Genomic DNA, 23,105 nt, shown 5'->3' on the forward strand with positions numbered 1-23,105 from the left:
TATTTCAGTTACTTCCATCTTTTGGCTATTGTAACTAGTGCTTCTGTGGCATTAATGTACAGGTATTTGTTGGAATACCTCTTTTTAATTCTTTTCCTCAGTGGCTGCTCCTTTTGACATTCCCACCAGCAATGTACATAGGTTCCAATTTCTCTACATTCTCACCAACACTGGTTATTTTGTTGTTGTTTTTTTTAAAAATAGCCCACCCTAGTGGGTGTGAAATGGTGTTTCATTGTGGTTTTGATTTTCCTTTCTCTAATAACCAAAGACATTAAACAACTTTTCATATGCTAGTTGGCCTTTTGTATATCTTCTTTGGAGAGATGTCTATTAAAGATCTTTGCTCATTTTTAAACTGTGTTATTTGTCTTTTCATTGTTCAGTGTGTTATTTATATATTATGGATATTAGACTTTTAACAGATACGTGATTTGCAAGTATTTTCTCTCATTCTATACATTGTCCTTTCACTTTCTCGATAATGTCCCTTGATACACAAAAACTTTTAATTTTTCTGTAGTCTAATTTTTCTCTTTGTTTGTTCCTTGTGTTTTTGTGTCAATTTTTTTTTCTGACCCACTGTACCTTTCTTGTCCTCTGCTATTTCAGTTATGCATACACTAGACTTTGGGATTGTGCCTCAGGTTCTGAGGCTCTCTCTTCTTCAGACTCTTTCCTTTGTCATCTCCATTCTTCAAGCCCACCTAGTACTTTAAGTTTTTTTCCTTTACATCATTACACATAGCTGCCTTAAAATCTATGTGTTCTAATTTCAGTTGGACTTAGTAGATTATTCTCTTTTTGAGAATGGATCATATATTACTAGTTTTTCAAATGTCAAGTAATTTTCTATTATACCTTGAAAGATAACTCTGTTATATTCCTCTAGAGAATGAGTATTTTGCTCGTTTTAATAGACAATTAAATTGGTTGAATTCAAGTTGCAACTGTTTTGGGGGAAAGGGCTCTAACCTCAGTCCAGTTCCTTTATCTGTAGCTGGGTTGCTTTAATTCTGCCACATACATGTGTGGCTTCATGGTTAGAGAACTGGGTAGAATTTCAAAATTCAGGGCTCTCTCTCTTGCTCTTTCTTTTCCTGGATACCATCCATCCTCTTACTTTGCAGCAGCTGTAGTTCCCCTGAATTTTGTCCTCTGGTTCATTAGTCCAGAAAGTCTGTTTTCTATTAAGGTTTTAGGCTTTAGCCAACTTTCAGGCTAACTGCTATAATAATGGGAAATTAATCCCATTCTGTTCTCTTCTGGCAAATTCTGACTCTCCTTCAGAATCTGCCTGCTTTTGTCACTGTCTGGTACTTCCAGGTATTTCTGCATTTTGTCCAGAGTTGACAATTGTTGCACACAGGAGGGTAGATCCTGTTGGGGTTTACCCTATCATATACCAGAAACAGAATTGCTTCAAAGCTTTTTGAAAATATTTCCATTGCAGCACTTACTACATTTGATTATTGCTACTTATATTTTGCCTTTCCTTCCTGTTAGACTGTACTCTTCTTGAGCAAAAAGGCTATCTCCTTTTAAAGTTATAATCCTTTTACTCTTGAACAAATTCCTTTTGGAAACTCCCATTCTCTCTTTTGAGATGGTGTATCCATCACACAGCCCCATCTTTCCCACTCGAGATGTAGGTACATGCTGTAAGTAGAACCCATCACAGTCCCTTTTTTGAGGATTTGGCCACTTGAAGACATTGTATCTCCTTATGTCATTAAAATTTGGCCCATGTAACTCAGAAATTGCCAGCAATTTTATCTGCTGCCCTGTACAGAGGAAGTTCCTAAGATGAAAACCTATAAAGGGGTAGACAAGCTAAGAAAAGGAAAAATAATGAAAGAGAAGATCCCAATGGTGTAATTTAACCTTAGAATTCTATCTTGCTTAAAGAAAACTTCATTCCTTTTGCTTCCAAGTTATGAGAGTCATAAATATTTGCGAGAAACAGTTTGAGTTGAGTGTTATACTCTTAAGACATCTATAGTACTGAAGCTTCTATACCTGGCACAGCAAATACCTACTTAAGATAGATAACAAATGCTTAGATAAAGAATGTGTGATGACAGGCAGATATACTGTTAGCTGAGAAGGAACATCCTCCAAGTAAGCATGACATAGGCATCCAACATTGTCAAATGGGTCACTGATAGGGAAATTAAACAACTTTAGTTTGCCTTTCATTATTGTTCAGAGCTGACCTGACTCTTATCTGGAATCAGAATGACCTTTTTCACCTCTGCCAACATCTAGGCATACAATGAAATAGATACTCAGTTTTGTGGATAGCTTTGCTGTGAATTTGTTCACCTTCAATAATAAAAATAAAGCAGGGATATGTATGTTTGTTTATTTTTTATTGCTTGCTCCTAAGTGTTCCATTTTGAAAAGAAAGCAATTTGGCAGTGTTTAATGCCCTTTTCCCTAGTATCTTCACCTGGCATGTTCTGCTTTCTCTGTCAGACCCATGAGAAGATGGTCGTTTCTGGGTGATATGTTGTTCACAGTGTGAGAAGCCTCACTGACAGGGTCTGTTTCCAGTAGCATTTACAACATAGGGAGCACCATAACCAGCTGAGTTTGTGAAAGCTCTTTTCTTACATCTTGCCAAGAATTCAATCTGTTTCTGGTTCCTGCAGACGAACAAAAGCTGTTGCTATGTTATCACTCTAAAAGATGAAGCCATGTAGTCATATGTAAGCTTCCCTTTATATGGTAAAATGTCACCTAGTGACAGACCAAGAGCTTAGAAACTATATCTGAATGGTTAACTTACCTGTCAGCACCATGTTGACAGTCTTCAGTACAAGCTGAATACCTGCTTGGTGATCCCTAACTTATTCTGTATCCTTCCATTAAAATCAACAATAGATTTTTGAGAAACTTCAACTGCTTTGATTGATCCAAGACTCAAATCCAATAGCAGAAACTATGAAAGACAATTTTAAGAGAAACAAAAATGGGGTGTAAAATTGCAACTGTGGTATGATGGATATGTGTTTCTAATATATCAAGAACTCATAAAAATTCATAAGAACAATCCACCAAGTATCTCAGAAGAAGAGTATCTAAGGGATTAGAAGATAAAAAATCTATAGGATAAAAGGAGATAAATGGAAACTACATGACAAGAAATATTTAGCTTAACTAATAATCTAAGTAATATAAATTAGGAGATATAACTTATTTACCAATAATATTATCCAAGATGTGAAAAAAATATTATTGTCAATATTAGGGTGAAAGAAAAAAAATTTTTTAATCCCTGTGAGTATGCAAACATAGAGCCTCTCTGGGGAAAAAATGGCAAAATTTTGTGTACTGTATATTCATCCATTAATTTGTATCAGAAAAAATCCAAATTGATTAAAGGATACACAAATATAAGAAGAAGACTGAAAGAAGAAGAAGAAGTGGGAGAGGAAGGAAAAAAAGGTAGGAAGGAGAGGAAGAGAGAAGAGGACAATGTCAGAGACAACGCAGAGCTGAAAATGAGATTGGAAATGAAGAGTTTCCCAAACTCTTAAACTTATCTACCAGTCAGTGGACAAGGAAAATCATTGTGAAGAAAATTGTTCCTTCCCATCATAGTTCACTGGATCCTTTTCTTCAAGTTTTGTGCAGGTGCCTCAGCATAATCCAATGGATATTACTTTGTTTGCTTTTCAGAACTCCACAGATGGATGTGACTATCTTCCTGAGATGCACCCAATAACAGCTGGAACTATGTCTCCTCACTTGTTGGGAGGGAAAGAGCATCTTTGTTTCTACAAGGAGATAGTTGCATCCTCTTCAGTGCAAGCTTAAAGCTGTTTTATTATTGCTGCATTGAAATGTAACTAAGTGTAGAGGGTGTATACAGATCGTTAACAGACAAAGGGGTAGGGTATGGTGATTATTAAAATGCTGTCTCTCAGCTCTTCTACTGCTTTCTGATGCTAGAGTGGGAACTCTGTAGGCCATATTTCTCTTGCCAGCTGGATCCATTAGGCTCTGCACATAGAGATGCTCAAAGGAAGCCTTGAAGACTGGGGATGAAGAAGCACTTACTCTTTCCTGCTTTCTTTCCTGTTCCAGTCTCATCATTGCAGCAATGGATCTTCAATAACAATCTGTGCCATCAGCACTGCTTCTAGTCTGCAGTTCTCCCAACATCTAGAATCAGCCTCCCGTCCTCTCTCGGGAATGCAAACAGCCCCACACAGCACCCCTCCACAGAGGTCTGAGTCTCAGATGCATAGGGTCCTTCCTTTAAGCTCTTACCTTTTAATAATTCCAACTTCCTCCCTTCCCTCTTCATAGTCTTAGAGGTGCAAGTACTACTTCTGTGATACCTCAGTGCCACCTTTTTGATTTGATACTTTAAATTAAATTTTCTCTGTTGAAACAAATAACTCTTGCCCTCAACAAGTACAAAAAGATCTAGATCATACCGTGCATATTTTCAGACCACAGTGTTATGAAACTTTAAATCAACCACAAGAAAAGGTAAGAAATACTTACCTTGGAAAGGTAACAAATACTTGGAGACTAAGAACATCCTACTAAAGAATGAATGAGCTAACCAAGAAGTTAAAGAGGTAATTAAAAAGTACATGGAAGTCAATGAAAATGATAACACCACAGCCCAAAACTTTTGGGATGCAGCAAAGGTGGTCATAAGAGCAAAGTATATAGCAATCCAGTCCTTCCTTAAGAAGGAAGAAAGGTCTCAGATACACAACCTAACCTTACACCTTAAAGAACAGCAAATAAAACCCCAAACGAGCAGAAGACATGAAATAATAAAGATTAGAGCAGAAATTAATGCTATCGAAACCTAAGAAACAGTAGAATAGATCAATGAAACCAGAAGCTGGTTCTTTGAAATAATTAACAAAATTGATAAACCACTAGCCAGTTTGATCAAAAAGAAAAAGGAAAGGACCCAAATACATAAAATCAAGAATGAAAGAGGAGAGATCACAACCAACACAGCAGAAATAAAAACAATAATAAGAGAATATTATGAGGAATTATATGCCAATAAAATGGGTAATCTGGAAGAAATGGACAAATTCCTAGAAACATATAAATTACCAAAACTGAAAAAGGAAGAAATAGAAAATTTGAACAGACCCATAACCAGTAAAGAAATCAAATTAGTAATCAAAAGTCTCCCAAAAAACAAGAGTCCAAGGCCGGATGGCTTTCAGGGGAATTTTACCAAGCATTTAAGGAAGAGTTAACAGCTATTCTCTTGAAGCTGTTCCAAAGAATAGAAATGGAAGGAAAACTCCCAAACTCTTTCTATGAAGCCAGCATTACCTTGATTCCAAAACCAAACAAAGACCCCACTAAAAAGGAGAACTACAGACCAATTTCCCTGATGAACATGGATGCAGAAATCCTCAACAAGGTATTAGCCAACCGAATCCAACAATACATTAAAAAAATTATTCACCACGACCAAGTGGGATTTATACCTGCGATGCAGGGTTGGTTCAATATCCACAAAACAATCAATGTGATTCATCACATCAATAAAAGAAAGGACAAGAACCACATGATCCTCTCAATAGATGAAGAGAAAGCATTTGACAAAATACAGCATCCTTTCTTGGTAAAAACCCTCAAGAAAGTAGTGATAGAAGGATCATACCTTGAGATCATAAAAGCCATATATGAAAGACCCAACGCTAATATCATCCTCAATGGGAAAAAACTGAGAGCTTTCCCCCTAAGCTAAGGTCAGGAACAAGACAGGGATGTCCACTCTTGCCACTGTTATTCAACATTGTATTGGAAGTCTTAGCCTCCGCAATTAGACAACACAAAGAAATGAAAAGCATCCAGATCAGCCAGGAGGAGGTCAAACTTTCAATTTTCACAGATGACATGATACTCTATATGGAAAACCCAAAAGATTCTACCAAAAAACTGCTAGAACTGATCCATAAATTTGGCAAAGTTGCAGGATATAAAATCAATGCACAGCAATCAGTTGCATTCCTATACACCAACAATGAAGCAACAGAAAGAGAAATCAAGAAATCGATCCCATTTACAATTGCACTAAAAACCACAAAATACCTAGGAATAAATCTAACCAAAGAGGTGAAAAATCTATACACTGAAAACTATACAAAGGTTATGAAAGAAATTGAAGTAGACACGCACAAAAAAGGAAAAAGACTCCATGCTCCTGGATAGGAAGAACAAATATTGTTAAAATGGCAATACTACATATTCAATGCAATATCTATCAAAATAACACCAGCATTCTTCACAGAGCTAGAAAAAACAATCCTAAAATTTGTATGGAACCAGAAAAGACCCCGAATAGCCAAAGCAATCTTGAAAAAGAAAACCAAAGCAGGAGGTATCACAATCCCAGACTTCAAGTTGTTTTACAAAGCTGTAACCATCAAGACAGTATGGTACTGGCATAAAAACACTCAGATCAATGAAACAGAATAGAGAACCCAGAAATGGACCCACAAACGTATGGCCAACTAATCTTTGACAAAGCAGGAAAGAATATCCAATGGAAAAAAGACAGTCTCTTCAGGAAGTGGTGCTGGGAAAACCAGACAGCAACATGCAGAAGAATGAACCTGGACCACTTTCTTACACCATACACAAAAATAAACTCAAAACGGATGAAAGACTAAATGTAAGATAGGAGGCCATCAAAATCCTTGAGGAGAAAGCAGGAAAAAACCTTTTTGACCTTGGCCACAGCAACTTCTTACTCAACATGTCTACAGAGGCAAGGAAACAAAAGCAAAAATGAACTATTGGGACCTCATCAAAATAAAAAGCTTCTGCACAGTGAAGGAAACAATCAGCAAAACTAAAAGGCAACCAATAGAATGGGAGAAGATATTTACAAATGACATATCAGATAAAGGGTTAGTATCCAAAATCTATAAAGAACTTATCAAACTCAACACCCAAAAAACAAACAATCCAGTGAAGAAATGGGCAAAAGACATGAATAGACACTTCTCCAAAGAAGACATCCAGATGGCTAACCGACACATGAAAAAGTGCTCAACTCACTCATCATCAGGGAAATACAAATCAGAACCACAATGAGATACCAGAATGGCTAACATTAACTCCTCAGGCAACAATAGATGTTGGCAAGGATGCAGAGAAAGAGGATCTCTTTTGCACTGATGGTGGGAATGCAAACTGGTGCAGCCACTTTAGAAAACAGTATGGAGGTTCCTCAAAAAATTAAAAATAGAACTACCCTATGGCCCAGCAATTGCACTATTAGGTATTTATCCAAGGGATACAGGTATGCTGTTTCGAAGGGGCACATGAACCCCAATGTTTATAGCAGCACTATCGACAATAGCCAAAGTATGGAAAGAGCCCAAATGTCCATCGATGGATGAATGGATAAAGAAGATGTGGCATATATATACAATGGAGTATTACTTGGCAATCAAAAAGAATAAAATCTTGCCATTTGCAACTGCATGAATAGAACTAGAGGGTATCATGCTAAGCGAAATTAGTCAGTCAAAGAAAGATAAATATCATATGACTTCACTCATATGTGGAATTTAACCTATGAAACAGATAAGCATAAGGGAAGGGAAGCAAAAATAATATAAAAACAGAGAGAGGGACAAAACATTAGAGACTCTTAAATATGGAGAACAAACAGAGGATTGCTGGAGGGGTTGTGGGAGGGGGGGATGGGCTAAATGGGTAAGAGGCACTAAGGAGTCTACTCCTGGGATACCTCGGTGGCTCAGCTGGTTGAGTGTCCGACTTCAGCCCAGGTCATGATCTCACAGTTCATGGGTTCAAGCCACACATTGGGCTCTGTGCTGACAGCTCAGAGCCTGGAACCTGCTTCAGATTCTGTGTCTCCCTCTCCCTTTGCCCCTCCCCAGCTCATGCTCACACTCTGTCTCTGTCAAAAATAAATAAAAACTTTTTAAAAATTAAAAAAAAAGGAATCTACTCCTGAAATCATTGTTGCACTATATGCTAACTAACTTGGATGTAAATTTAAAAATTAATTAATTAATTAAAAAAATAAAAAATAAATAAAATAAAAAGATAAAAAAGAAATATATAAAGGATAAAACAGATAAAGATAAAATTCATCTCATGCACAATGTAAGCAACAATGGTTTCTATCCTATTAATTAATGAATAATTTTTCATTATCTACTCTATGTTCACCATGTGCTAGCATTCAAGAGAATGCAAGTAAAATATGGGTGCATGGTTCATATACCTAAGAAGCTTATCATCTAGTTGGATGGTTAAAAAAAATACAAACGAATGGGTGAAGAACAAAAATCAAGGAACAAATAACACTGTGTAACTAGGAAAAAAAAGAAAAAAAAAGAAAGGAAAAAATAACTCTCCTGACTGGAACCAAACTGATAAGTGGAGACAATAATACTGGTTTCATAGAATTGTGTGTGTGTGTGTGTGTGTGTGTGTGTGTGTGTGTGTAATATGATCTATATCTCTCAACAATTCTATATGTAATTATATGTTATATATCACATATATAAATACATTTTTTTATAAAATATACTTAGAATTTATATGGTACATAGTATACGCTCAGTATATATTGGCTATTTTGGGGGTGCCTGAGTGGCTTAGTCAGTTGAGCATCCTATTCAATTTTGGCTCAGATCATGATCCCAAGGTTGGGGATTGAGCCCCACATCAGGCTCCATGCTAAGCATGGAGCCTCTTTAGGATTCTTTCTCCCTCTCTCTCTCTGACCCCCTCCCTGCTTGTACTCTCTCTTTCTCTCTAAAATAAAAAAAAAATTTTAAATATATATATTATCTATTTTTACTAGTTTCAGTACTCCAATAATAAAAGCACCGCTTTAAGAATTGACATCTTGATGTAGGAGAGTTCTGGCTGATGTTAGCTAATGGAGTACATCCTAACTGCAAACTGCAAGACACCAGAAAAGTGAGAAATATTTATGAAGGAGGCAGGTGGTTCTACCTAAATTTTCTGAAATGAGAAATATCAAGTCTTTTTTTTAACTGAATACTCGTATGTAATCATCTTTGGACCATATGGAATATGGAAGTTCAGAAAGAGAAGAGAAACTGTTATGCATCTCCTTCTTGCTATATACCAGCTAATTTCCAATGTTACCCCATCCTCCCACTGTAGTGAGTTAAGTGTTATTCTCATTTCATGGTTGGAGCAACAAAAACCCAGAGAGGCTGAATAGGTTGTCTTGGGTTATGTGCGATAGCAGAGGGAGAGCCATGATGGGAAACAAGATTTGTATCTACAAAAAACACAAGCATCATCAGAAGGGAAATTACAGGGTGTCTTCATGTGTGTGGGGAAGACTGCAACAAATACAAGGAGTCAAAAGCTAATATCCACATGATGTTGAAGACTTTTTACAAGCCAATGAGGGAAAAACTCCACGGAGCTCAAAAGAGAAAGAAATGTGATCAAAGTCACATCACAAAACTGTTAGGATCAGGCCTATAACATGACACCGGGAAGTAGACAAGTGTTCTTCCCGTAAGCCACACGTTATTATGGAATTACCATCCATATCTTTACTGCTCACTGGAAAGAGTGACCCAGCCCTGGTCATGAAATCCACTGGCTTATATAAATTGTGAACTCTATGGGATTTTGAATGATTACCGTCACCTATTAGAAGGATGAAACATGTTATTTACCAAGGATGTTTGTGGCAGTTAGACACATAATGACTTTTTCACACAAAGAAAGAAAGAGAATTTTAAATTTGGTAGTGCAGGACATGATGCGGCCAGGAGAGGTAGAGGAAAGAGGACTGTTAATGTCTTTGTGTGCAAGGAGAAATGCACTGTGTCTTCCTATAAAGTTTACCTCAAAGGTTTCTAGTTATGTTACTGAAATAAAGAAATTCTATGCAGGGAAAGTTACATGAGAATATGCTATACAATGCTGATGGGCTGTGTCAGGGACACTTTTCATGGAAGCATGCTGATGCTGAACGAGAGCAAATATTCCTATGTGGAGCTGGGTGTGGGCTCCACTGACATAGGCACTTCCCAATCTAGAGGTCCCAGGAAATGCAAATTACCCACCTTTAAAACTATCAATTTTTGACTGTTTATCTTAGGATCCATTAAGCACTGTATTAGGACAGACTGATTTATGCTACAATAACAGATTAAATCCACAAATCCAGGGGCGCCTGGGTGGCGCAGTCGGTTAAGCGTCCGACTTCAGCCAGGTCACGATCTCGCGGTCCGTGAGTTCGAGCCCCGCGTCAGGCTCTGGGCTGATGGCTCAGAGCCTGGAGCCTGTTTCCGATTCTGTGTCTCCCTCTCTCTCTGTCCCTCCCCCATTCATGCTCTGTCTCTCTCTGTCCCAAAAATGAATAAACGTTGAAAAAAAAAAAAATTTAAAAAAAAATCCACAAATCCAAAAGCTAAAGAAACAAAGGTTTATTTCCTGCTCATACAGTCTTCTCTGGGCTTTTCAGTTTTCTAGGCTTCTATACCCCTGTGGCACCACACCAATGTGCTTATGTCCAAGAAAGAGCAGACTGGAAAGACCGGTTCCAGCAATTAAATATTTCTACCTGGAAGTGACACACATTACTTACGCTCCTATTCCACTGACTGTGTAGCCTGACCACTCTTGGTTTCAAGGCCATGGGAAAGAGCAAACTTCCTCTGGGCTTAGAAATAGAAAACTAGATAATGTTGAATAATAGCAATGCCTGGCCAGAGCCCTCTACATTCATTTCTCATTTAAACTTTCCACAGTCCTGAGATGTAAGCACAGTATTACCTTCTTTTTACAAATAAGGAACTTGAGTCTTAGAGTTATTCAGTAAATTTCCCAGTGTCACATGGCTACATAAGCAGCAGAGCTGAGATTCAAATACAGGTCTTATAACCCCAAGACATGCTTTTTATCACCATGCTATCCCATCTTCTTGGATGTCGATGGGCATCTGAATAGACATCTACTCTCTGCCATGATTATTTCTCTCTGGAATCATTCCCCCCAAAATAAAGGTTGAGAAAAGTCTAAAGTAACTTTGAATCTGTAATTCAGCAATCGACAGGAACAATGCACTGGGACCACAGTAAAAAAAAAAAAAAAAAAAAAGTTGCGACAGACAACTTCAGCTTTTTAATTTCTTTTACATTTTCTCTTGTGTCCCTTGTATTCTCCATAATTACAAACAGGAAAGCCATTAAGGGTTAAAGATACTGTGAGCTTGTCTTTGGGTTCAGCAGAAAGGATAATATCTAGGGTGATACTCTTTTTTTTTTTTTTTTTTTTTTTTTGGTGAAGTAAGAACCCTAAGGGATAGAATGAATGGTGACAGCATTAAAGAAGAGAAGAAAGTAGACTATGTTCCCAGTGCTGCAGGGAGAGGCAATGACCCTTCCTTGACTGAGAAATGTACCTGAGCAGAAGCAGAGCTATGCTGCTCTGCCCCACCAATGTTAGGATCTGGTTTTGTTTTCTGGGCATTGAAATGGGAGGGTGAAGTTATCTGTTGCTCTGTCATGACCAGTGTGGCTCATTTGCCAACACAAGAGTTAGGGTTTTCAGGATCAATTCAACAAACAATTATCAGGTGCCTATTCTACCTAAGGAGCAGCACTGGCTTGAAAGAATTTATAATCCAGTAAAACAGATAAGACAGGAGTACAAATAAGGATAAACCACACATTCAAGAGAAATCCAACCAAACTGAATAGGAGAAATTGATTTCATTTGGGAATAAAGATACAGAAGAATTCATAGGAACATTTGTCCTTTAAGTGGGCTGGAGATAAGGGTAGGGTTTGTAATGATAGAGATTAAAAGGCAAAAACATAAAATAGAGTAAAAAGCATTAGAAAATGAATGGATATGAAAAGGCAACAGATGTGAGGAAAAAGTCAGTAACCCACTTTGGATAAAGCATCCAATCATAAAAGATTTATAACAAGCTAAGTCTGGAAAGCTATGTTGGGGCTAAGTCATTGAGGTCTCTGAGAATTTTTCCCTGTGAAAATCTAACTGACCCCTTGAGTTAGCACATTAATCCTTCGATCTCTGCAGTGTAAAATATACAAGGTATTTGATATTGCCAAAGAAAAGAAGTAGGACTGTAAAGTAAGAATATCTGGGTTTGAATTATAACTCTACTACTAATCACTATATATAACTCTGAGAAAATTATTTAAATTTTCTGCTCTTCATTTTCTCACCTTAAAGTGGGGATAATATTAATTAGGGGTTGTTGATAATTCAGTTACAAAAAACATGTAAGGATCTTACAGCCTGGAACAAGGCAATCAGTCAATTAATGCTAATATTATTAACTGCTTTTATTCCATGACACATACTATCTTCTTCTTCATTAGGGATATGGCAATAACTGACACCATATTAATCTCCCTGTAGGAAGGGTTGGCACTCAGTACAAATGTTAAGTTCACTAACAACTCCCTGAATTTCAAGTAAATTACCAAGCCATCTCAAATCTGCCAAAGACATAGAAATCATTTCAAGGCTATAAATTAGCAAAGATGGGCCATAAAAACTCAAGATAAGGGCTTGAAACACAATGTTACTCACCAAAGTGTTGTGTCTCAGGGTGTTTTACAACATCCTAACAAACATAATGATGAACTAAATCTGCCTATTGACAGGCTCCATAGAATGGGTGGCTACCTGAAGCATCTTTAGGGTAGAATAAGGTGTAAAACCATTATCATTGTCATAGGTGTTCTGATTAGGTAAAAGGGCTGTCTGTAGATTTCATCACCACTCTACAACACATGTATACACACACACACATACACACACACACACACACACACACAAACACATTCTTTTGTTTGTGATAAAAACTTCTTTTATCATGACATTTAAATTAGTCACAAGTACATTCACGATATGCCCATTTCCATATGAACCAGGAGATTAGGAAGACCATCTTTTTCTGGACTTGTCTCAAAATACTTTTCTAGATCCTCTGTAATCACAGTTGAGGAGGAAGCATGAAAAATTACCTAAATGACTTGAATGTAGAATTCAAACAATACATTTTCTTGTTATTGTCATTTAGAAAAAAGAAGATTTGCTCAATTCTACCAAATGCAGTAACTTTAGCCAAAGCTGATTAACTTACTTACAATGTGGCCACCTGTACAATTTATTACATTTCAATACAATACAAAGAGCTGAGTCATTGTAAAGACTGAAAATGGTCTTAATTTCTTTTTGATTATGCAACTTCACAGTGAGTAGGGGGGAAAGGCAGTTTAGGATAGAATAGAATAATAAGGGTTGTAGAGATTTTTTTTTAAGTTTATTTATTTATTTTGAAAGAGAGGGAGAGCGCGAGCATGAGCAGGGGAGAGGCAGAGAGAGACTCCCAAGCAGGCTTCATGCTGACAGCACAGAGTTAGACTCAGGGCTCGAACTCACAAACCACGAGATCTTTGCCTGAGCTGAAATCTAGAGATGGGCGCTTAACCAACTGAGTCACCCAGGCACCCCAGTTGTGGAGATTTTTAAGAACATTTGAAAGGAACTATTTGGTAAAAGAGAAGGCTGAGAGAAGTAACATAGTAATCATAGTAATTTTTTCCTTTTTTGAGAGGAAAAAAAAAGTGACATATATTCAATTTCTAATACACTGTGCCATGGGCTTTACATATATTCTTTCATTTTATCATCATAAGAATAAACGAGGGAACTGAGGTTTGGAGAAGTTAAATTATTTACCCAAGTTTGATCACTAAGAAGCTGGCAGAGACAGAACTCAGTTGATTAAGCAAGTTATTATCAGAGAAAATACATTTTATCAAAAAGTAACGTTACTTTAAAAAACTGGTTAGTCCTTGGTATTTATTGTAATAGCACTTGACATTTGCAGAACCAAATAAAACAGAACAGAAAACTTCTTTTATCATGACATTTAAATTAGTCACAAGTACATTCACGAAGTAATATGAAGTCTGGAGAACACTTCTTAAATATGCTTTCATGATATAAAGCTGCATATGTGGAACAAGAATCCAAAGCTCTGAGATAACATGGGGAAAAACTGTTCTTATGGTTGTTCCCAACATGATGCTTTAAGAATTGTTTAAATTAAAAATCACTATGCTTTGGCTCATTCTGTCTCTTGCATCTTTTCATTTTTGTACTCAGGAGCCAAATACATCACTTCAAACAAAAATAATTAAAAAAAATCCATTCTCCATGTTTCTATGGAATTTTATTTCTTCTGCTCTCACCACCACATTTCCAAATGAACCACAGCATGGAAGAAGAAGCTTTGTGAGATTTCCTCTCGGGGGAAATGGTTTTATAAATGGAGCTCAGTTAAATTAAGCTGATAATTTGTTGACATCAGTGCAGTCATTCCTCTTTAGGTGGTTCCTAAGATTAGTTCTGAATTTCGACCCACGACCATAATTGATTGTTCACACCTTACTCTACTCTTCCTGGTATGAAGGCAAGATTTGTCCTAGAATCATTTAAGTGCAACAAACACTGTCCCTTCTAGATGTGAGGCACTAGGCTAAACACTCAGCACAGAGAGATGCTCAAGAAGCCAACCCTCTTACTCAAATCCCTGTAAAAACACAAATCACTGTGACACCCTGTGATATATGTCACAAATAAAGAATGGAGAAATGGAAAAAAGGAGAAAAGCTAGGATGGTAGGCAATGGTCTTGAAACAGAAAATATAAAAGAAGAAACTAGATTATGGGATTAACAGCAGGGGAAGGGACGTGCTGCTCTGCAGAAGAAAGGCTGTAATGTCCACCTTTAGGGTAAAGCCCGTGAAGCGTATGGGAGTGCACTTACCATCATGAGCACTGAGTGATGTATAGGGTTGTTGAATCACTAGGTTGCACACAAGAAGCCAATGTAACTATACTGGAATTAGATTTTTTTTAAATGTCCGCCTTTAGTGAAGACTTAGGTGTTACTGTCCATAGCATTCTACCTGGGTAAATTCCCAAACTTCCAGATGAGATTTAGGACTAATGCAATCATAACTCAAAGCAGCAACAGAGGACATATTCTAATTTATAAAATTTTTTCCTAGACAGTGATTTGGTGAGAAAGTGAAAAATCCTTATCAAAGGAACAGCTCTTTTGTATGTGTTATTTTAATTGGGTGATTTGGCATGCGTACCTGAGATACCTCTGACCTTACAAGAGAGTGTAATCATCATGGATACATTCTTTACTCCTTCTTTCCAAATAATAGCTTCCAAATAAATATTAATAAATTCTAAAAGGAACAGTTAGCCATCAACAAGATCTCATTTTTCTTACCTCTGGCTGAAGAACCCTTAGGCAAACTCATTAATTTTCTTTAGCTATAATGAAGCAGGCCACATTTTTTTTAGAAACTTCAAGTCCAGTTTTCTTGATTGTGTGTGTGCCTCAAGGTCTCCCTTTGAATGGGACAGAGGTGGACTGTTCCAGAGGAGGAAACCAGGGGCAGAGGAGAACAAAGAAGAAAAGTAATGGGAAAGACTCCAAACCATGAAGTCGTTCTGAATTGAGGCCAGACTCTGGAATGAAGTTCCCTGAGTATTAACCCACCTTTATCATTTATTGCTTAATTGATCTTGTGCCACTTAACTTACCAAAGGCCTCCTTCTCTCATCTCAACGGTCCTAATTGAAAAAAAAAAACCTGCCCTGTGGAGTTGCCATGAAAAATAAAATAAAAATTACATAATAGAACATAGTATGATACCTGGCCTAAAGTGTACAATAAGTATTAATTTTTCATCTATTATTTCAAAAAGCTGTATGTTCAAATTTGATGTCTTTGGATGAATGAATGTCCCTCTCTCTAAAGTGGGGTGAGTGGTGACTATTCAAGTGTCTCCATACCCTTAGCATATCTAGTTCCTTCCCCTACCTGCCAATACTCCTGTTTTCATCTCCTGCAATGGTTCATTCTTTACGATTATCTTTTTCTGCCTAATTTGGATTCACTTAGAAAACAGGTTTTGCTATAAAGGAGGGCACCATTTTTCTCAGATTAAAGTACTAAAAATGGCTTAGGAAAATAACCAAAAGAACTTTCCTAGAATTGTTGTAGATTGATGAAGGGCACCAGGCTATTTATCAAAGACAGAGTTTACGTATATAAATATGCAGAGGTGAAACTATTCCTAGAATAAGACACATGGCCTAGACAAAAGTGTAGAGCCAAGGAGTCATAGTTGTAAGACGTCATTGGCTGCATTTGAAGTGATCTTAAGGAGTATCAAGTCCAATGTCTTCATCCAGAGTGAGTGACTTTTACGGATATGAAGTCAATTAATGAACTACAGGACTCTCTCTTGAGTCCTGTGATATGTAGCTGAGTGGCTTTCTGTTGGCCCTAGAATGAACAGGCTAATAAAACCTCACAGCATCCCAGCATCCTAGAGGAAACAGAGGATCATGGAAGGGCAAGAACAGTGTTTTCTGAGGCTTCAGTGGGGAGGTTGGGCTGGTCTACTATCTCTTCATTCTAAGTGGTTCTGGTATGGCCATAAATTGGAATGGATAGGCTTGGTGAGCCAAATTCGTCCACAGTGACTAGTCTAAGAGCACAGACCCATTCAGGACCAATTAGATTTGAGACAGACAGACTTACTGCCCTCAGTAACATGAGCAACGGTGATGCCTGCTTAGAAGGCTGCCTACAGCCAGGGCACCTGGGTGGCTCAGTTGGGTAAGTGCCTGACTTCAGCTCAGGTCATGATCTCACGGTACATGGGCTTGAGCCCCACGTTGGGCTCTGTGCTGACAGCTCAGAGCCTGGAGCCTGCTTCGGATTCTGTGTCTCACTTTCTCTCTGCCCCTCCCCCGCTCATGCTCTGTCTCTCTCTGTCTCAAAAATAAATAAAACATTTAAAAAATTAAAAAAAAGAAGGCTGCCTACAGCCAATTTTTCCATCACACAGAAGGTCTCTCCATAGCAGGAGAAAATAAATCCAATAGGCTTACAGAAAAACAAAAATACAAAAATAAACAGAGCTAAAAGATGGTGACATATCTGATGACACAGTATGGTCACCTAGATCACACCATGCTGAAAGCCCATGTGACCTTGGACTTCCAAGCCACATGAGCAAATAAATTACCATTTAGCTTAAATGGGTCTAAGGTTATATTCCCAACATTAAGGGTTCTAATGCAAATACTTATGAGTGTTTCATCACTAAATATATAAATATCTGAGTCTAATCCTGAATTACCAATGTCTTAATGTCAAAACCATGAATTTTACATAGGAAAGGCTTACATCAGAGACAAATGGAACTGGCAGACAGTGAATGTTAAAAATTATTTAGTAGGAGGAATTTTTAAATGACACATTTTATAAGTGTATAAATTGCATTCATTTGTCAATCCTTTGCTGTATAAGGCCATATTTCTGAGAATAGGTCTAATGATTGGTTGCTCTGCTTTCACTGAGCTTATGTATAGCAAGGGAGTTGCTATATTAATTAAGAATTGCATTTAGCTGCCAGCAACAGAGAACATAAATAACTGTTTAAACAAATTAGGTTTTCATTCTCTCACATAACTTGAAGCCCCAGAGTTTAGCAGTCCAGGACAAGTATGGTCATTCTATGAAATTGTCAGAAGCCAAACCTTCACCTATCATTCTGCTTTATTGTCCTAAAGCACACTTTCCACTGTAAAAACTTCGTGGATCATGTCAGCTGCTAGAACTCCAACCATCAGAACCAATACCAGATTGCAGGGAGGAGAAAGGTGAATTAAATGGGCATATTTATGAGTTAACGCCTTCCTTGTCATACAACTTTTTCTTTGCATGTCATTGGCAAGAACTTAATTTCATGGCCACACTTAGGTGAAAAATTATCTGGGAAATGTCTTCTTTTAACTATGATCATTGCTGCCAATATAAAACTTGGACTCTGTTACTAATGAAAAGGAGCAAATGGGTATTGAGGGGCCCTCTCTTACGTGGAAAGATACTAGCTAAATTAGGTGAAACTCTACATTCTTCATGAGGACACCAGATTAATGGACACAGAGCCATTTTAAAACAATTAAATGCTACTTTAGTGCAAAGAAAATTTAATCGGGAGGAACACTGCTCCTTACCATGATGCAGAGAATTAAATGGGCATAGGATAATGAAAGATTCCTAAAAACCTCATTATTGCCATATGTATTTCAAAGCATCTTTGTTGGTATAGAGCTTTCATACATGTTTCAACTCAAAATTTAAACTAAAGAAGCCCCCTTAGTCTGAAAGGCAAGGCACAAATGGGTTGGGATAAAAAGATGCCCCATGTCATGACATGTGTCTCAAGCATGATTTCGGTGGTATCCCCCCAATATGTGACTTTCTGGCTTTAATCATGCCACATGCATGGCCAAGAGAACATAATTCCAAAGCTTCTGAAAAAACTGGAACCTCCAGGAATGATAAACACCGTGTTTGTCTCCCTGCCTTCCTCCCTTTGACAGCCTTCTACTTGTTAATAAGCATTTTTCAATTCTTAACCTCATTTCTCAGATCACTAATTATTATATGCCTCCCCCCCACCCCCCACTGTGGTGATGTGCTCAACAAACAGCTCCATTTCAGATCTGAGAAACTTGTGAAAACAAAACACCACCAGATTTTCTCACTGACATCATCCTGCTTCCAGTGACAGATCTGAAATGCCTGTGTATGTTAAATTTGGTGTTAAAAAAAACTTTAGTTGGTGTTCCAACTGTCACAAATGCTGTAGAGGGCCCTGACTTGTAAGAAGATGTGGTTTCTTGTTTTGACAATTCTGGGTTGTTGTTTTTTTTTCCTTCTAAAACCTGCAGGGTTTTAAAAACATGGGTGATTTTAGAGAAAAAGACTTTTCATCTTCCCTTTGGGTCAACAATCCCCACCCTTTGGGACACTTTCATTTTGCTCTATTCTGAGACACACCCTCCCTTTCACCTTCTGAAGATATTATATGGCAGGAATTCATTGTTTCAATTTCAATTAATTTTGTTTTGACAATCTCTTGACACCGCTTTATGGCTGAAGACACCCTGGGGTGTGGCAAAACAAAGACTGTGAATTACTGCTGTCTATGTTCAAAGAAAATAGAGTTGCCCCTGTAGGAAAAGACCTAGATAGAAAAGAGTAGAAAGTAGTATTCTGAGACAGCAAATTCTCCAAAAGGACCCAAACTGGTTATTAACTCTGCCTTCCAAAGTGGAAAATTTGGAAGAGAAAATTGTAGCTGATGGAGAATGACATAAAAGCCTGGAAAAACTTGGGAGAACACCTGCTTATTTTTCATTTTTTAAAGAATGTTTTATTTCTTTTTTCATGAGAAAAATAAAGGAAGAAACATCTCTAGCTTTCTTAAACTTTGGTGGAGAATGGCAGGGAGAATTCATATTTATAACCTCAAGGCTACATGATGTAGTAAAGTGATTTTCAAACTGCCCCTTGGAACCCCTTAGACAAGCAGAATGTTAGGGGTTTTAAGGGAGAGACCACCATCCTGACTTGAAGCAGAGATGATACATGCACATATACATATGTTTAATTTTAAATATAATTTAAAATATACTAATGAAAATATAATAAAATATAAGTTAGATATAGTGTATACTTACATACATAAATGTATAATGTATATTTGTATTAGCTTTTGATTTAGATAAACACATACAGAAAGAACACACAACTATGACTCAAGAAACTGATTTTACTATTCATTCTATAATTATGATCAAGTCAGTGTTTGGCTGTCATGGGGAAGAGTAGTGGATCGCAAGGTCTCCTTGAGTACTAAATTCTGTGCTTTGGTGACTCTTATAGTCCCAGGTATCCCTAGAGAAGAGGGAAAAAATAGACTTCTGAATTCAAGAATTAAAATGATCTTGGACCAAACAACAACAACAACAACAACAACAACAACAACAACAACAACAAAAACCCACAAAACCAGGTCATTCTTCACTACCAAATACTCTTGTAAAATACAATTAAAGATCAAGTAAGGAAAGCAGAAAAGTAGGCTACATGAATTTTATTCTGCCTCTAATTGAAGAGAAAATTTCTTTCTTCAGACTTTGAGGATAGATTTGTTCTTCCTACTTAGCCTTATATAGAGAAGACATATTTATTTGTGTGTCCCAAATGGGACCTGGCTGAAAACAAGAATAGAAAGATCACCTGGATGCTCACTCAGCAAAATGTTCCGTGCTTCCAGACTCTGAGGGAGGTCTGGTCAATATTTATGTCCAAGTGGCTCTACAGCCAGGGACACAAGCTAGAACACTATTCTATAGAGACCAGTGGCCCTTCACTCATAACAAAAGAGTTAGGTAGACCTTTTCCCATTGATTGGGACTATGAAGAGTATAAGCACTTCTAGAGCAGTTGTATTCATTTCTTTACCCATCATTTTGCTCTATTCTGAGATGCACCAGAATATTTTATTCTGGTTTATTCAAGCATTTAGCAAATGTCAGGGAAATAAAAAGATGAAGAAGGAATCATGAAGCATCTATGCTTTATAGTAGAGGTATACTCACAAGCAGAACAACATGTCAGGTTCACTGATGGGGATGAGTATGGTTTGCTCTAGTTGCACACAAGAAAGACTCCTAATACAGCTTGCAGTAAGCCATAGAAGTCTTCCTAAAAGAGCTGGTACTTAGGGAGAACCTTAAAGTAAGTCAAAATTCACTCACTGAACTGAGTGAGAAAACTGGGGGCAATATTAGCCTGGGAAGAGAAAAAAAGTATACAATTAAGAAACTGTGCAGTCAGACACAAGGACAGCAGAAGCACTATTGCTCATGAAAACCCCACCAGTAATTAATTCTCTGCCTCACCCTCTGTGAGCCAGGGTGAGGTTAAGATGGATGTGGTGAGTAGGAATGGGTGCCCTGGAGGATTGCTTGCACCTGAGCAAAGAAGAAAGCAGCTTTTTTTTTTTTCTTTGAGACATTCAAATGTGTAGTCAAACACATTTCTGAGCTCTGTCGCAAGCTTTAGCTTTCCAAATCCTACTTTTGACACTCTTTTGCTTCAATTCAAATCATCTGGTCTTTCTGGTTTGACAAAGAATAACGGTGACCTCCTAAATCATTCCCCCAAAACTCATCTGGATAAAGAGCAGCAACTTAAACCACACACAATCTACACATTCTGCATATATAAGCAACAGAAAAAAATAAAACTATGAGCTTGAAACACAAGTAGGAATATACTTTTTAAATCCAGTTCTGAAAAAGAGGCAGGCACAGATATTAAAGAGGTCTTAGGAAACAGGAGCAGGGACATGGGGAGGACAGAGTCCAAACAGAATTGCCCCAAAGTAACTCCCACCATGAAAGCCCCACCATGAGTTGAAAGACACTGAGAACAAATTTAAAATCTAGTAGATCAGAGCTCTAGCTGAAAAGGAAGAGATTTGAATACAAGGAGAACCCAAAGCAACACATCTGGATGGGGAATGGAGCAGCCTGAGAAGGACATATGCTCTCTGGTACCTAGTGATGAAGGGAAAAAGGAAATAAAAGTAGGAAACTGTCGTGTGTGTGTCTGTGTGTGTGTGGTGTGTGTGTGTGTGTGTGTGTGTGTGTGTGTGTGTGTGAGAGAGAGAGAGAGAGAGAGAGAGAGACAGAGAGAGAGAGAGAGAGAGAGAAAGAGAGAGAGAGACAGAGAGAGAAAGGATATCATAAGCAGAATAAATATAAATCCTCCTCCCACAAAACCAGCAAAATTAGAGAAACTGTACTTCACTATCCCAACACAAGAGGGCAGTCTTGAACTAAGGTACCTAGTAAACTTCTCAAAACTCATTTTTGGGTGGATACAACTGCCTTTGCTGGTTTGGAAAATTAGACATTCAAAATAAACAGAAAAAGCAAATGGCATCCACACAAAATTAGACTAAAGAGAAACAAAATATAAACTAAAATATATCAGCTGTTAAAAAAGCTCCTCAAATGTTAATCATGAAGTAAAAGAAAAGGTAGGGGGTGTGTAACATGATATTTCCACCTGAATTAAATACCTGAAAATAAGAACTTGCAGATGTGAAATAAATACCTCAAATCAGAAATTAAAACTCATAACCAATATGAACAAAAAGCCAGGAAGATACAAGATGACCAAACCCAGGAAAGAAATTGTAGAAAAACTCAAATTCATCTTAGAAATGAAGACATTAAAAATTGCCTGACAAAGAAAATGTTGCATTGAAATGTAATGACTCAGAAAGTCAAGAGAATAAAAACAGCCAAGAGAATGAAAATAAAATTAAAAAAGAACCAAGAGAAAGTATTTGGTGTAGGCAAAGATCTAATATACCTATAATTGGAGTCCCTGAAGAAGAAAAACAAAACAATGCAACAGAACAATATTTTAAAGCATAATCCAAGATATTTTTCCATAAATAAGGGAAGGACTATTTCCAAGTATTGAAAGGACACACTGTGTAGTGAAAATTGATCTGATCTGGAGTAGTTATATCTGAGACATATTAATAAAACTATTAGACTTTAAAAAAGAAGTCTAAAGCCAAAAACAAACAACACAGAAAAACCACAAACAAAAACCACATCATTTATAAAGGAAAGACAATCAAATTAGGAGCATCTGGGTGGCTCAGTTGGTTAAGTGTCTGACACTTGATTTCAGCTCAGGTCATGATCTCACAGTTTGTGGGACCCAGCCCTGCATCAGGCTCTGCAGTGGCAGTGAGGGGCCTGCTTGGGATTCTCTCTCTCACTCTCCCTCGCAGTCCTTCCCCACTTTCATGCAATCTCTCTACCTCAAAGTAAATACATAAACTTATTTAGAAAAACACAAAGGAAAGACAATCAGATAGGCAGAAAGACTTCCCTACAACAACATATAAAGCCAGACGAGGAGAAACATTTTCAAAAAACTCATATCTACCAATTATCTTCACAGTACCACCTAGATTGGTGTTTGATTGGATAGGACTGTATGTAAACCAAGCTGACACATAAAACTGGCCAGCAGACTAGTGATAACCTGATTAGGTTTCTAGATGAAACAACAGTCACAAGGGAATGCTAATGTCACTAGGGAGTTT

The 23,105-nt window shown here is 37.4% G+C and overlaps 1 long non-coding RNA gene across 1 annotated transcript in view; it reads right to left on the bottom strand.

The window, feature by feature from the left end:
- Window positions 1–2,389: 2,389 nt before the first annotated feature.
- The window catches only part of LOC122211280, a 68,706-nt gene continuing 47,990 nt past the window's right edge, over window positions 2,390–23,105 (bottom strand). Inside the window, exons 2-3 of the long non-coding RNA XR_006198587.1 lie at window positions 2,792–2,944; window positions 2,390–2,648 (exon numbers count right to left, since the gene is read on the bottom strand). This is a non-coding gene — a long non-coding RNA (uncharacterized LOC122211280). The remainder of the gene's footprint in view (window positions 2,649–2,791; window positions 2,945–23,105) is intronic.

The sequence above is a fragment of the Panthera leo genome, chromosome F2 (genome assembly GCF_018350215.1).
Source record: "Panthera leo isolate Ple1 chromosome F2, P.leo_Ple1_pat1.1, whole genome shotgun sequence".
Lineage (NCBI taxonomy): Eukaryota > Metazoa > Chordata > Mammalia > Carnivora > Felidae > Panthera > Panthera leo.